This window comes from Dendrobates tinctorius, unplaced genomic scaffold (genome assembly GCF_039654945.1).
Source record: "Dendrobates tinctorius isolate UK_male_01 unplaced genomic scaffold, ASM3965494v1 ptg000084l, whole genome shotgun sequence".
Classification (NCBI taxonomy): Eukaryota; Metazoa; Chordata; class Amphibia; order Anura; family Dendrobatidae; genus Dendrobates; species Dendrobates tinctorius.
This window is the reverse complement of record NW_027361752.1, coordinates 38,026,356-38,041,597: the sequence shown is the minus strand read 5'-3', so window position 1 is coordinate 38,041,597 and position 15,242 is coordinate 38,026,356.

The following is a 15,242-nucleotide window of genomic DNA, read 5'->3' as shown; positions in this document are numbered from 1 at the left end:
TCACCATCTTTTCAGTTAGGCCGGGATCACACATGCGAGGAATACGGCCGAGTCTCGCATGTTAATACCCGGCACTGCTGCCGGCACTTGGATCGAAGTGTGCGGCCACATAGCAATACATGGAGCCGCACGCTCCGCTCCCCAGTGCCAGCGACAGTGTCGGGTATTAACATGCGAGACTCGGCCGTATTCCTCGCATGTGTGATCCCGGTCTAACCCATTAAAAGGTACCAACCACTGAGGCCTCTCAATTCTTAAGCCTACTGGAGGCAGACACTCAGACGGAGTAAATGGCGTTTCAGTGTCCGCCTCCCGTAGGTGTTCATTCCCAAAATAAGTGCACGCAGAGCGTATGTTTGCTCTGCGTCAACATTACAGTCTATTGGCCCGGTCAGCACATTTGTCCAAAGCCAGGGTTATTTTGGACATGTCCCTCACTAGGAACACACAATGCAATGTGAAAGCATCCTTACCTAACACTTTTTGCCCCCCTTTCTCTAAGTCGTTTTCCACAGTTTTCTTGGCACATCACACAATTTTGCTGCAAAAATTCTGTGACTTTTGGCTTTTTTTTTTTTTTACCCCATTCCCGACAAGTTACGTCAATGTGGGACGGAACTGGAATAGGACGGGACATGGTGACGCCTGACTGACACATTCATCATAATTTGCCAGAAATACAGTCATATGTAAAAGTTTGGGCACCCCTATTAATGTTAACCTTTTTTCTTTATAACAATTTTGGTTAATTTTGGCATGCATAACGCCTTTTTGTATGACCAAACAACTCAATCTTTGTTTCATCAGTCCACAGGACCTTCTTCCAAAATGTAACTGGCTTGTCCAAATGTGCTTTTGCATACCTCAGGCGACTGTTTGTGGCGTGCTTGCAGAAACAGCTTCTTTCGCATCACTCTCCCATACAGCTTCTCCTTGTGCAAAGTGCGCTGTATTGTTGACCGATGCACAGTGACACCATTTGCAGCAAGATGATGCTGCAGGTCTTTGGAGGTGGTCTGTGGATTGTCCTTGACTGTTCTCACCATTCTTCTTCTCTGCCTTTCTGATATTTTTCTTGGCCTGCCACTTCTGGGCTTAACAAGAACTGTACCTGTGTTCTTCCATTTCCTTATTATGTTCCTCACAGTGGAAACTGACAGGTTAAATCTCTGAGACAACTTTTTGTATCCTTCCTCTGAAAAGCTATGTTGAATAATCTTTGTTTTCAGATCATTTGAGAGTTGTTTTGAGGAGCCCATGATGCCACTCTTCATAGGAGAGTCAAATAGGAGAACTACTTGCAAGTGGCCACTTTAAATACCTTTTCTCATGATTTGATACACCTGGCTATGAAGTTCAAAGCTTAATGAGGATACAAAACCAATTTAGTGCTTCAGGAAGTCAGTAAAAAGTAGTTAGGAGTGTTCAAATCAAGAAAATGATAAGGGTGCCCATACTTTTGCACCGGTCAAATTTTGTTTAAATGCAGATTGCACATTTTCTGTTAGTACAATAAACCTCATTTGAATCCAGAAATATAACTGAGTCCATCAGTTATTAGATATATGAAACTGAAATAGCTGTTGCAAAAACCAAAATTGTTATAAAGAAAAAAGGTTAACATTAATAGGGGTGCCCAAACTTTTACATATGACTGTATGTAACAGTTCTCAGCTGGAGTAACATTTATGACAAAAGTGCACGTCAACTGGAAGACACGTCAAATACATTAAGAGGTGAACTTTTGTGCAAAACGTCGGTCTTAGTGAATCGGAGAAACAGTTTAATTTTTTTTTTTTTGAGAGGTTTGGTCACCCAACACAACATTTATCCATTACTTGTCCCTCGTTACAGATATGCAATTCAACTCAGGCTTTCTTCCAGTAAGGACTCCTTCATGCCAGATTTTTTCTCATGTGTGAAAAAAAAATAGTTTCCCCCTTTTTAACAGTCCATGACCATCAGTCCGTACTCAGATGGCATCCAAGTGACCAGTGATCTTCAAGTCTTAGCACAGATTCTCCATTGGATTAAGATCTGGGCTTTGACTTGACCACTCCAGAACATTTACACGTTTCTCCTTCAACAACTCAAGTGTTGCTCTAGCAGTATGCTTTGGGTCATTTTTACAGGATGAAAATGATGAAATGGTAAGACAGGATGTTGAGAAGGCTGAACTTTTAAATTCCTATTTTGCATCTGTTTTCTCTAAGAAAGGAAATGTAACATCAACTGTTATTCACAGTCCTATTAAGGGAATAGAAGAATCCAGGATATCTATAAACAGAAAGATAGTGAGGAAACACTTAGCTAACCTAAATGAATTCAAGTCTCCAGGTCCAGATGAATTACACCCCAGAGTACTGAAGGAGATAGCAGAAGAAATTTTTGAACCCCTCTCCATAATCTTTGAAAATTCTTGCAGAACAGGAGAAGTGCCAGAAGACTGGAGAAGAGCAAATGTTGTTCCTATCTTCAAAAAGGGGAAGAAGGTAGGCCCAGGCAACTATAGGCCGGTGAGTCTGACTTCTATACCAGGAAAGATCTTTGAACAAATTATTAAACAACATGTATGTCAATACCTGGATAAGAATGAAGTGATTAAACAGAGTCAGCATGGGTTTGTAACTAATAAGTCATGTCAGACTAACTTAATTTCCTTCTATGACGGTATCACTGATTGGGTGGATCAAGGAAATGCTGTAGATATAGTATATCTTGACTTCAGCAAAGCATTTGACAAAGTCTCTCATACAATCCTTATTGAAAAAATGACTAAGTATGGAATGGACAAGGCAACTGTTAGGTGGATTCATAACTGGCTTAGTGATCGGACCCAAAGAGTGGTCGTAAATGGCTGCACATCCAGTTGGAAGAATGTCTCAAGTGGGGTACCACAGGGCTCTGTCCTGGGCCCTGTATTGTTCAACATCTTTATCAACGATTTAGATGAAGGAATTGAGGGTAAACTGATTAAATTTGCTGATGACACAAAGCTAGGAGGGATAGCTAATACTAGAGAAGAGAGAGAGAGGATTCAAAAAGATTTAAATAAACTGGAGAAGTGGGCAGCAACTAACAGAATGGTTTTTAACAGGGAGAAATGCAAAGTACTACATCTGGGCAATAAAAATGAAAAAAGCATATATAGAATGGGAGGAATAGGGCTAAGTGACAGCACATGTGAAAAAGACTTGGGTATACTAATAGATCACAGACTGAATATGAGTCAACAGTGTGATGCAGCAGCAAAAAAGGCAAATGCAATTCTAGGATGTATTAACAGAAGCATACAGTCTAGATCACGTGAAGTCATTATTTCCCTCTACTCCTCTTTGGTCAGACCTCATCTGGAATATTGTGTCCAGTTTTGGGCACCACATTTTAAAAAAGACATCAACAAACTGGAGCAAGTTCAGAAAAGAGCGACCAGAATGGTGACCGGTCTGCAAACCCTGTCTTATGAGGAAAGGTTGCAGGATTTGGGAATGTTTAGTTTGCAAAAGAGAAGACTGAGAGGAGACTTAATAGCTGTCTACAAATATCTAAAGGGCTGTCACATTGTAGAAGGATCAACTTTATTCTCATTTGCACAAGGAAAGACTAGAAGCAATGGGATGAAACTGAATGGGAGGAGACACAGATTAGATAGAAAAAACTTTTTGACAGTTAGAGTGATCAATGAGTGGAACAGGCTGCCACGAGAAGTGGTGAGTTCTCCTTCAATGGAAGTCTTCAAACAGAGGCTGGACAGACATCTGACTGGGATGATTTAGCGAATCCTGCTTTGAGCAGGGGGTTAGACCAGATGGCCCAGGAGGTCCCTTCCAACTCTACGATTCTATGATTCTATGATTCATTGCCTTGTTGGAAATTGAACCTCTGTCCCAGTATCAAATCACTGACAGACCCAAACTGGTTTGCTCAAGAATATCCCTGTGTTTTGCTCTATGCATGTTCCCCTTAACTCGGACCATTTTTCCTGTCCTTGCTGCCAAAAAGAATCCCCACAGCATGATGCTGCCATCACCATGTTTCACTGTGGGGATGGTGTTCTTGGAGTGATGAGCTGTATTGGTTTGGTGATATAGCATTTACTTTGGTGTGCAAAAAGTTCAATTTTGGTCTCCTATGACCACAGCACCTTCCGCCATACATTTGGGGAGTTTCCCACGTCTTTTTGCAGACTCTAACAAGCCTTACTATTTGTGAATGTAAGTAAAGGCTTTTTTCTGTCCACTCTTCCATAAAGGCCACCCCTATGGAGGCTTATTGTGGTCGTGTAAGGAGGAAGATCGGGCTGCGGGTGCCTCCATTGAGCCGAGTCCGGAACTGTCGAGGCTGCATCCCATGTTGCCCATGGGAAGGAATAGGGGACCGGACATACCCTACGACCAGGGAAGAGGGGGCATCTTTAAGGGGGAAGAGAGTCGAAACCGCACGACGCAGGAGGCAGTTTCCCGCCATCAGGGAGAGTGCTTCAGGATGAGCAGCATGCTCCGCATCCAGCTCCAAGCCGAGGCGTTCAGCGTCCACATTTATCCACACGCATCAGCGGGACTGTGACTGAGGCGAGCACCGGGATAAACGACGGGCAGCGCTCGTGCTGACAAGTGTGAGCCACATACGGGACTCTGAGGCGCGTTTCCCTCTGCTGACCAGCACGCATCATCCCACGTGTTCCAGGAACTCCTGCAGCGTCTTTGACTTCGGCTGTGCAGTCTTATAGACTGGGGGCTCAGCGGGGAAACCAGAGACCGCCTGCTGCCAGTACACCGGCCATTGCCAGATCTACAACCCCCATCGGACTGTGGACTAAGGAGCACCAACAGGAGCCACGATAAGTGTTTGAACTTTAGACTGTCTCACTGTCTCATTAATTCCTACCGTTTAACTCTTGTTCACTGTTTTATTAACTCCCTGCGAGGAGATTACTCCATCTTTACTGTTAAATAATAGTGTTATACCGCACTACTTCTCAATCCCTGCGTGCTGCATCTCAGCACCTGCTTACAGTCGTATGGACAGATACTCCAGGCTCTGCTTGGGAACTCTTCAGCTCCTTCACGGATACCTTATGGTCTCTGTATTGCCTCTCTGATAAATGCCCTCCTTCCCGGGCTGAGAGTTTTGGTGGGCGACCCTCTCTTGGCAGGTTTGTCGTACCACGTTCTTTCCATTTGATAATGGATTTGATGGTGCTACGGGCATCATCAGAGATTGGTATATAATAATAATCTTTATTTTTATATAGCGCCAACATATTCTGCAGCGCTTTACAGTTTGCACACATTATCATCACTGTCCCCAATGGGGCTCACAATCTAAATTCCCTATCAGTATGTCTTTGGAGTGTGGGAGGAAACCGGAGTACCCGGAGGAAACCCACACAAACAGGGGGAGAACATACAAACTCCTTGCAGATGTTGTCCTTGATGGTTATCCAGGACCCCAGCGCTGCAAGGCTTCAGCGCTAACCACTGAGCCACCGTGCTGCCCATATATATATGTTATTATAACCCAATCCTGACTTGTTCTGCTCAACAACTTGGTCCCTGACTTGTTTGGAAATCTCCTTGGTCTTCATGGTGTTTGGTTAGTGGAGCCTCTTGATAAAGGTAAAGTGTATATACTGACAGCCATGTGACACTTTTTTTTTTACATTCAACACATTAGCCAGATGATCAGCTAATGATGGACAGTAGTAGTCCTAATGTGTCAATCAGTGCAGCAGGCATAGCCGGATGGGACTTGTAGTCCTATCGGATGATGCCTGCCTACACACACACAGCCCTGCCGACCCCGCACACAGTCACCACACACACATTTCCCTCCTTCCCGATCTGCGGTTTTGCTGCTGAAGTGCCCGGCTCAGTGCAAGTCAATGGGTGCAGAAATACTGCAGTTCCGCACACAGAATTGACATGCTGCGGAAAATAAAATGCTGCGAATCTGCGTGTTTTTTTTCCGTAGCATGTGCACAGCGTTTTTGGATTTCCCATTCACTAACATTGTGAGCACTCTGCACTGTGGATCTGATGCAATTCCGCGTGTCTAAAAAACGCCGCGGAAACGCATCAAAAACCGCAAAGTGTGTACATACCCTTACACTGCACACGGGGACGTCCTGACACTAAGCATGGGACTTATGAAGGGAATTGGATGCACCAGAAATTTTTAAGGTCTTCATAGCAAAAGGGATGAATACATATGCACGTGCCAATTTTTAGTTATTTGATCCCATAAATTTAATCCATGCCTGCATGTTTCTCACTTCACCTCTTCAACTTACACCACTTATTCTTGAAGCATCACACACAAATCAGATTACAAAAATATTTAAACACAGTTGGTAATGTAGCAAAATATGTAAAAAGCCAAGGGGGTGAATACTTTTGTAAAACACTGAAAAGCTATAAATAGACAGACATTAGATATACAGTATGATACATAGAATATATAGATATCCTGCAGTTGTATAATATCACATGCCCCCACATATTATAGACTTGGACCCTTTCATGTGGAGTTTTAGCCTGGTAGGTATGAATGAATGAAACATGGGTTCCCCCCCCTTTTTTTTTTTAAACCACCCAGTGTCTTTTTAAAAAAAAATTTTTATTGGGTTAAATCCAGGCTAAACACCTGTTAGAGCCACATGAAAGGCACTAAAGGGTGCAAGTTTATTATAGTTGTGCTCAAAAGTTTACATACCTCGGCAGAATTTTTGCTTTCTTGGCCTTTTTCCGGAGACAGAGAATATGAATGATAACACCAAAACTTTTTCTCCATTCATGGTTAGTGGATGGGTGAAGCCATTTATTGTCAAACTACTGTGTTTTCTCTTTTCAAATCATAATGACAATCCAAAATATCCAAATGACCCTGATCAAAAGTTTACATACCCTGGTGATTTTGGCTGATAACGCGCACAGAAGGTGACACAAATGGGTTTGAATGGCTACTAAAGGAAACATCCTCACCTGTGACCTGTCTGCTTGTAATAAGTGTGTGTGCATACAAGCTGAGTGAGTTTATGGGATCCAGACAGACTCTTGCATCTTTCATCCAGCCACTGACGTTTCTGGATTGTGAGTCATGGGGAAAGCAAAAGAATTGTCAATGGATCTACGGGAAAAGGTAGTTGAACTGTAAAAACAGGACAGAGATACAAAAAGATATCTAAGGAATTGATAATGCCTGTCAGCAGCGTTCAAACTGTGATTAACAAATAGATAATCAGGGGCTTTGTAAAAACAAGACCACGGTCAGGTAAACCAACAAAGATTTTGTTCACAACTGCCAGGAAAATAGTTCGGGATGCAAAGAAAAACCCACAAATAACATCAGCTGAAATACTGAAGACTCTGGAAACTTGCGGTGTGGCTGTTTCAAGAGGCACAATAAGGAGGCATTTGAAGAAAAATGGGCGGCATGGTCGAGTCGCCAGAAGAAAGTCATTACTGCGCAAATGCCACAAAGTATCTCACAATACGCAAAACAGCACAGAGACAAGCCTCAAAACTTCTGGAACAATGTAATTTGTAGTGAGGAGAGAAAAATTGAACTTTTTGGCCACAACCATAAATGTTACATTTGGAGAGAAGTCAACAAGGCCTATGATGAAAGGAACATCACTCCTACTGTAAAACACAGAGGTGAATCCCTAATGTTTTGGGATGTGTCAGCAACAAAGGCACAGGAAACTTGGTCAAAGTTGAAGGAAAGATGAATGTAGCACTTTATCAGCAAATACTGGAGGCAAATTTGCAATCATCAGCCCAGAAGTTGTGCATGGGAAGTACTTGGACGTTCCAACATGACAACGATCCAAAACACAAGGCCAACTTGACCTGTCATCGGCAATAGCAGAACAAAGTGAAGGGTCTGGAGTGGCCATCTCAGTCTCCTGACCTCAATATCATTGAGCCACTCTGAGGAGATCTCAAGCGCACAGTACATGCTAGACAGCCCAAGAATTTTCAGGAATGGGAGGCTTTTTGCCAAGAAGAGTGGGCAGCTTTACCATGTGAGAAAATAAAAAACCTTATCCACAACTACCACAAAAGACTTCAAGCTGTCATTGATGTTAGAGGGGGCAATACACGGTATTAAGAAATGGGGTATGTAAACTTTTGATCAGGGTCATTTGGATGTTTTGGGTTGTCATTATGATTTAAAAAGAGAAAACACAGTAGTTTGACAATAAATGGCTTCACCCAACCACTAACCATGAGCGTAGAAAAAGTTTTGGTGTTATCATTGATATTCTCTGAAAAAAGGCCAAGAAGGCAAAAATTCTGCTGGGGTATGTAAACCTTTGAGCACAGCTGTATATATAAAGGGATTGTGAAATTATGTATATACAGGATATCAATCTATTCTATTTATCTATTCTGACACTTCTGGCAGTGAATTGTCTGTACTCTACGGATAAAATTTCAGGTTCCTTTTGAGATGTGTGCGTAAAAATCAGACGGCTTATGCATAACCGTGTGCCATCCGTTTTTTCTCTACCATCCATTGACTTGCTTTAGAAAGTCCCACCCGCTATACACCTACTTACTGATATAACATTGGTCAGAGTGTAATGTGATTTTTTTTCTCTTTCCCCTATGACGGCACCACGGAGAGAGAGAGAGGGATCCGCCCTCAGGGACAGGAAAACTACAGGTGAAAAAGGTGGTACCTCTCTCCCACATCAGTTGGGTTTCCTGTCCCTGATGGGGAACCTACAGCAGGTACCTTTAGATCGACGTGGGATGCCGGGGTCCGAACCAGTGCGGTGACAGGCAGTGGGGCTCCCTGCCTCGGCTGGGTCGGTATCAATTTCTTTCCCCGAAGCACCACCACCGGGGTCGGCGGACCTTGAGGGTGAGTGGGGAGAGGCAGTGAAGACGAGGAGCAAGTCTACCGATCCTAAAAAAAAAAAGTGCCTCCCCCAGGAGTGACGGCGGTCAATAGAGAGGCGCCTCCCGCCGGGTGTGGGACATCGGAGCAGTCAGTGGAGGGTGGCGGCGGCCAGCGAGAACCGCATGATACAGGGCCTCTGCTGGAGCCGGGGAGGGCGCAGGACACCAGCATTCATGCGCGAGTACCTCACCCTTAAGAATGAGCGGCGCAGTGCACTGCTGGGTAAATTCGCAGTGCGCATGCGCGGGCGGCCACTTCCGGTGGCGGCGTGGGGCATCACGGGGAAAAAATTCATTACAGTGTCAGGTTTGGACCCAACGAGAGAAATCCCAATAGACAGAATTCTGGAATTCCTACAGAAGGGGTTGGAACAGGGATTAGCTACCAGCACCTTGAAAGTACAGGTGGCGGCCTTGGGAGCATTGTATAACCATGACTTAGCCAAAAATCGTTGGGTTATGAGATTCATTAGAGCCTCAAGTAGATCCAGGCAGATCCCTCTACGCACCCCCCCCTCCCGGGTCTTAAATCTAGTGCTGAATGCACTAACCAAATCTCCCTTCGAACCCATAGCGGAGGCTCCCTTTAAAGTAGTATCCCTTAAGACCTCCATCCGCATAGCCTTAACTTCTGCCCGCCGCATTAGTGATATGCAAGCTTTATCTGCCCACTCACCCTTCACTCAAGTACTGGATGATGGGGTAATCCTTAGAACCGACCCAGCCTATCTCCCCAAAGTCCCGTCACAGTTTCATAGGACCCAGGAGATCTCCTTACCCTCCTTCTGTCCCAATCTTAAGAACTAAACGGAGGAGGTACTGCACACCTTAGATGTAAAAAGATGCCTGGTCCAATACTTGATAACCACAAGGGGATGTAGGAAGGATAGGGCTCTGTTTGTCTGCTTTCAGGGTCCATGCAAGGGTCAAAAAGCATCGAAGGCCACACTGGCGAGATGGATAAGGGACACCATCACCCTATCCTACTCCTCTTGCGGGGCAGCCATCCCAGAGGACATAAGGGCCCATTCAACCAGGGCAGTGGCATCATCCTGGGTGGAGAAAGCCGGAGCTTCAATAGACCAGATATGTAGAGCTGCCACTTGGTCTTCCCCCTCTACATTTTTCAAACATTACCGTCTAGACTTGACCTCCTCCTCAGATCTCACCTTTGGGAAAAGGGTTCTGGAGGCGGTGGTCCCTCCCTAAATGTATAATCTTTGTAATTCTCTCCGTGGTGCCGTCATGGGGGAAAGAGAAAATCGTAGTTACTTACCGATAACAGTATTTCTCTGATCCCAAGACGGCACCAGTACATCCCCTCCCTTTCACACACAGGTGTGCACATTAGAGTGAGTTAATTAGCTTTAGCATTTAGCCACACGGTGCCTCTATTAAGCTTAATTTGATTAATTTTGGATTTTGTATAACCAATTGAGTTGCAGCTGAAAGTTCTGTGTGATGCTCTGTAAACCAACGGATGTGGGAGAGAGGTACCGCCTTTTTCACCTGTAGGTTTCCGGTCCCTGAGAGCGGATCCCTCTCTCTGTGGTGCCGTCATGGGATCAGAGAAATACAGTTATCGGTAAGTAACTACGATTTTCTCGCACTACACTCATCCGATTTAACGCTAATGTGAACGAGGCATTAGACTCTAGGTCTGCTGTATAATACAGCTGGCAGTATGGAGCGGGCTCAGCTCCTCAGTTTGTTGGAATGGCCCCCCTGTAGCCATGGGCCACAGCACTTTCCAGTTTGCTGGCGCCAGCTCGGTTAGGAACTGCACGCCGTATTATACCTCATTCTTCCCATTCACAAGTGTCCAATCTACATTCATGGATGGGTTATTCACATTATAACAGGAGAACGGCCATTTTATTTACAAAAGTATTATGACGTTATTCAATTTTTTATTTTTTTTTTTGGAGACCCCCTGAAAATCCCATTAGGTAGTAAAAATAATGAAAGAATCAGTTTCTAATCAGTCATTTTTTGTTCTTTATTTCAACATCACTCCACGTGTTTCACAGGACAGAGCACGGGTTACATTGTACTGATAATGTAATGCTGCAGATAGATCCTGTCAGTATATAATCTCATACACAGACCGCAGAAGCCATGGGACAGACACGAAATTCATCACGTGTACCACAGGTCAGAACGCAACACCCCCAGTATCCTCAGCGGTAGAGAATGGAGCTTGGATCAGTAACATATCCATAGTACGATGGATGAGGCAGAATGGGGCGGAGAGACGCCATTAGTATCTGTATAATGCAGGCAGACAATTTTATTTATTTAGCTACAGAAATTAATATTTTACACCATAAATCAGCACAAGAACCATTTCCGGTAGACACTAGAGAGGCAGTCCCTCAAAAGAAGGATCGATATAGGGCGTCTAGTATGGGTTTAGAACGGTCACAGAGGAATATTTGTTTTCTTCCAATTATATACCTAATTAAAAGGGTTACAAAAAATAAATTACCCCCAGAAACAGCGCCCTTATCTGTCTACAGGCCATATCTGGTATTGCAGCTCAACCTTCTTCAAGAAATTATAACCGAGCTGCAACACCAGCCACTTCCTGCACACAAGTGTGGCGCTGTTTTAGGAAAGCAGCTGTGTTTTTTCTTATCTTGGAAAATTCCTTTAAAATTTGAGAAGCCCCGCCAACAATCCAATATGAGCAGGACCGTTGATGCCAATGTTTATAGAGGTCGGTTAACACATCCATATACAGCCATTCACACACTGACAACGATCTACTCAAATACGTACATAATGTACAATAGTCATAGGATTACAGAACGTCATTCTAGATAGAAGCCCCGCTCTCTAGAAGCATCAATGCAATTTGCTTTTCTAGAAATATATACAAGATAGAGTCACAATATAAAATACATTTTTCCCTTCTCCCTTACACTATGATCTGGAAGTCAAAATATGGCCTTAAAAATCTAGCGAATATATTAAATATTTCTTCCATGCTATTATATATGCTAAAATCTAATGTGCTGGAGAGGCCTAGAAGTTAGTAGGCCTCACTCGTCGCCTAGTTGAACCTAGCAACCAATCAGAGTGCAGCTTTCATTCTTTCAGAGCAGTGTAAGTGAATGTAAGCTGTGTTCTGATTGGTTGCTATGGGCAACCATGCCAGATTTGCTTTTTTAGAGTAGATAAACATGGCCTATAGTTTTTTGCTTTCTACCTGAAGCTTGTTTATTAGGATTATTCACATTGACAGCTTAGAGAAAGGATCATGTTGCGACAAGTCAATATTTTTAATCAAGCATTTCTCCCATAAATAAAAAAAATAAATAAATTGGCCATATCCGAAGAATTGTTAAAAATGCTATAAGGGTTGTTCTTCAGTATGGAAAAGCTGAGTGATGACTATTCCGGCTTCAGAACTCGCAACGAAGGTCACCTACTTTTCCCAAATCTACCTAGTATTTACCACAGCAGCTTTTTTTTTTCTTAATATGGCCGCCATAAAGGTGCATCTATAGCACGGACCAGCCATGGGTTTCACTACATGAACATGGCAGCCTAATATATGGCTATGAGGCAATCAAGTCAGGAGAACCACAGCTGATCCGTGCTTTGACCCGTTAAACCAAGTATGGACCGCAAAGCATCCTGATCCAAAATGGTCGTCCTCATTAGTGATGAGCGAGCGCGCTCAACACTCGAGTGACAGTGGGGTGTTGCGGTACGTATTGAGTCACCATGCTCAGAGTCCCCACCCCGCACGTTACGCGACATTTAGACAGCCATTAAACATGCGGGCATTGCCTGCCATACACAGTAATACTGTAACCATGTCGGCTACGGTATTACCGTGCATGGCAAGCAATGCCCGGTGTCTCGAGCATGGCGCTAGAGCACCTGCGAGACGCGATACGTAAACAAGCACCCTGATGTCAATCGAGTGGTGAGCACGCTCGATCGTCACTAATCTTCATATATACCTTTGAGGCCATGAAGCTGGGGGCTAGGAGACCTGCAGGTGGTGTCCGAAAATGCAGAAGGGAGGGGGTGAAGCCCACCTGGAGCGTGCTGTCCCTTCTAACCATTTCTTAAAAAGTGGATGCCCACTAAAATAACACGGTCGCTACACTTTCCTACACCCCCTCAGCCGCCATAACAAACACAAAGCAGTTTCTAGCAAAGTATCAATAGCGGATTGTACTGCGGTGACTTCCATATTGTCATCCAAATTTCCCATCAACAGAAATAACCAGATAAAACTTTTTACGCTTGAAAGGGGACTTGTTCCCCCCCTTTAACCCTCTGTGTAGGGTAGAAATGCTCTTTAATCACATATGCACTGTCCTATACAGGAAATCTGTGCAGGAATGTACATACCCCCCCCGCCCCATAAATACAGCATATTATAATTTTGGAATATATTACGCATTCATACCTGTAAATTGAATTCATTATTGTCTAGAGAGAAAAAAAAAACCACACAAATTGGACCAGACAACCATACAGTGTACTTATATAAACTACTGGCTAGGTTTAGGGTATATAGTGTATTTATACAGTGCCGTATGTATATTACATGGGATGACCCTGTTATAAAAGCCTATACGTACTCCACTCAGACCAGAGGCAGCCATATTGTGGCCAACCAAGCAACCAGTCCTCGGTGAATATTGGCTTAACCTCTACATTAGCGCAGTTGGCGAAGGATTATGAGCTCGAAATTGGAATTATGGCTGTTTTAGCACAAGCGGATGATTATGTGAGTCAGGCACGGTACAGAAGCTCAGTAATATAAAAGGTTTTGAAATGTGATGAGACGATTAAAGTGCATAATACATATATGCACCGTGATACAAACACGGCAGGCGGAGACCACCGGGAGCCAATTGTGTGATCAGTGCCAGTTTCATCTAGACAAGTAAAGGAGTGTAAAATGGGAAACTGTCAGTGGGATTAGTAATGGTTTCCCAGAAGTGATGGTTTTTGGAGACTCTTCCAAAGTGGTGCAGAACAGCAGCGGTTATACGTAACGTGCCCCATATAACGTGGAGACATAGTAACGCAGCTGTCATAGCGGCTGATCAGATTTCCGCTTTCCTAGATCTTATGGGCAAGGGCACAACATTTTCTCTGCACCTTTTGTGCTTTTACATGAGACAGATATAATAAATTAATGCCAATGAAAAGTGAACGCGTTACTTTAAGCAACCAGAGTCCAACTATTTTTTTTTTAACCCCATGGTTTGCTGAAAAATAAAAGTATTTTATACAATGGCCTGCAAAGCCATCGTGGGTAACCCTGAGTGCAGTCCTAAGAAAATGCATTCACTAGATCAAATCACTTTGTAGACTATTTAAAGTGGAGATCTATGAAATATTCTCAACCTAAGTTACAGGTCCGTACATGGTTCCCTGTAATGAGGAGGAGAAAAAAAAATTGTGTCACCATTTTGGATTATTGCACAGTTTATGGGGCCGATTCATTAGCTTGTGCCAGAAAACTGTTGTGAAAATTTTGCAAATGTCTGCGAAGTGTGATGTTTTTAGGACATGCTTCGCCAAATTTGTGAAAATTTGAAGAAACTTTGCAGGAGGTGACTGGTCCAAAAGTTGCATCAAGTTCATTAAGAGGCTTAAAAAACAATCCTGCTTTAATTTGCACATCTACCTCCATTGATGTACAAATGCCAGTCTTGATGAATCTGCCCTTGGGAAAACATTGATGTTGTGGTGAGACTCACCAGCGCTCCCATGCCCTTTTCCTGCAGGATATGCCACATACAGAGAATTTTAGTTGAATACAAAGTTTGTTTTGCAAAGAAATACAGATTATTTTATTTCCGACTACAATGCTTATGCCAGAGGTAGAAAATGTGTCCCATCCCAAAACCTATTCTCTGCCATGTCATAATATATTGCAAATTTTATATATGGTAATGTCAAATATTAAGCCGGACATAGCCAACGCTCCTAAATTTACATCTGTGCAATACATAACAATTCATGGCTGCTTGTTAAGAATAAGCCAAATAATGCCAATTTTGTCCGATTTTACCTAGCAACCTATATCTGTAGATATACCACGAGACTTTTAAAAAACTGTCAAAATTATAGTATGGAACGCTGAAGCTCAATTGCAAGCTTATCTTTACAAACATGTAAGGCCGAGATTACACCCCACTGCGGATGTGCCTGGCTGTGCAATAGGGCGCATTGGTGATGGGCACGGGCGCTGGCAGACCTCAAAACTAGGACTCCTATGAAAAATAGACAAGACTAGTGCAAGGTGCATCATAGATATGGACAATTACATTGATCAGAGATTGTGCAGACATT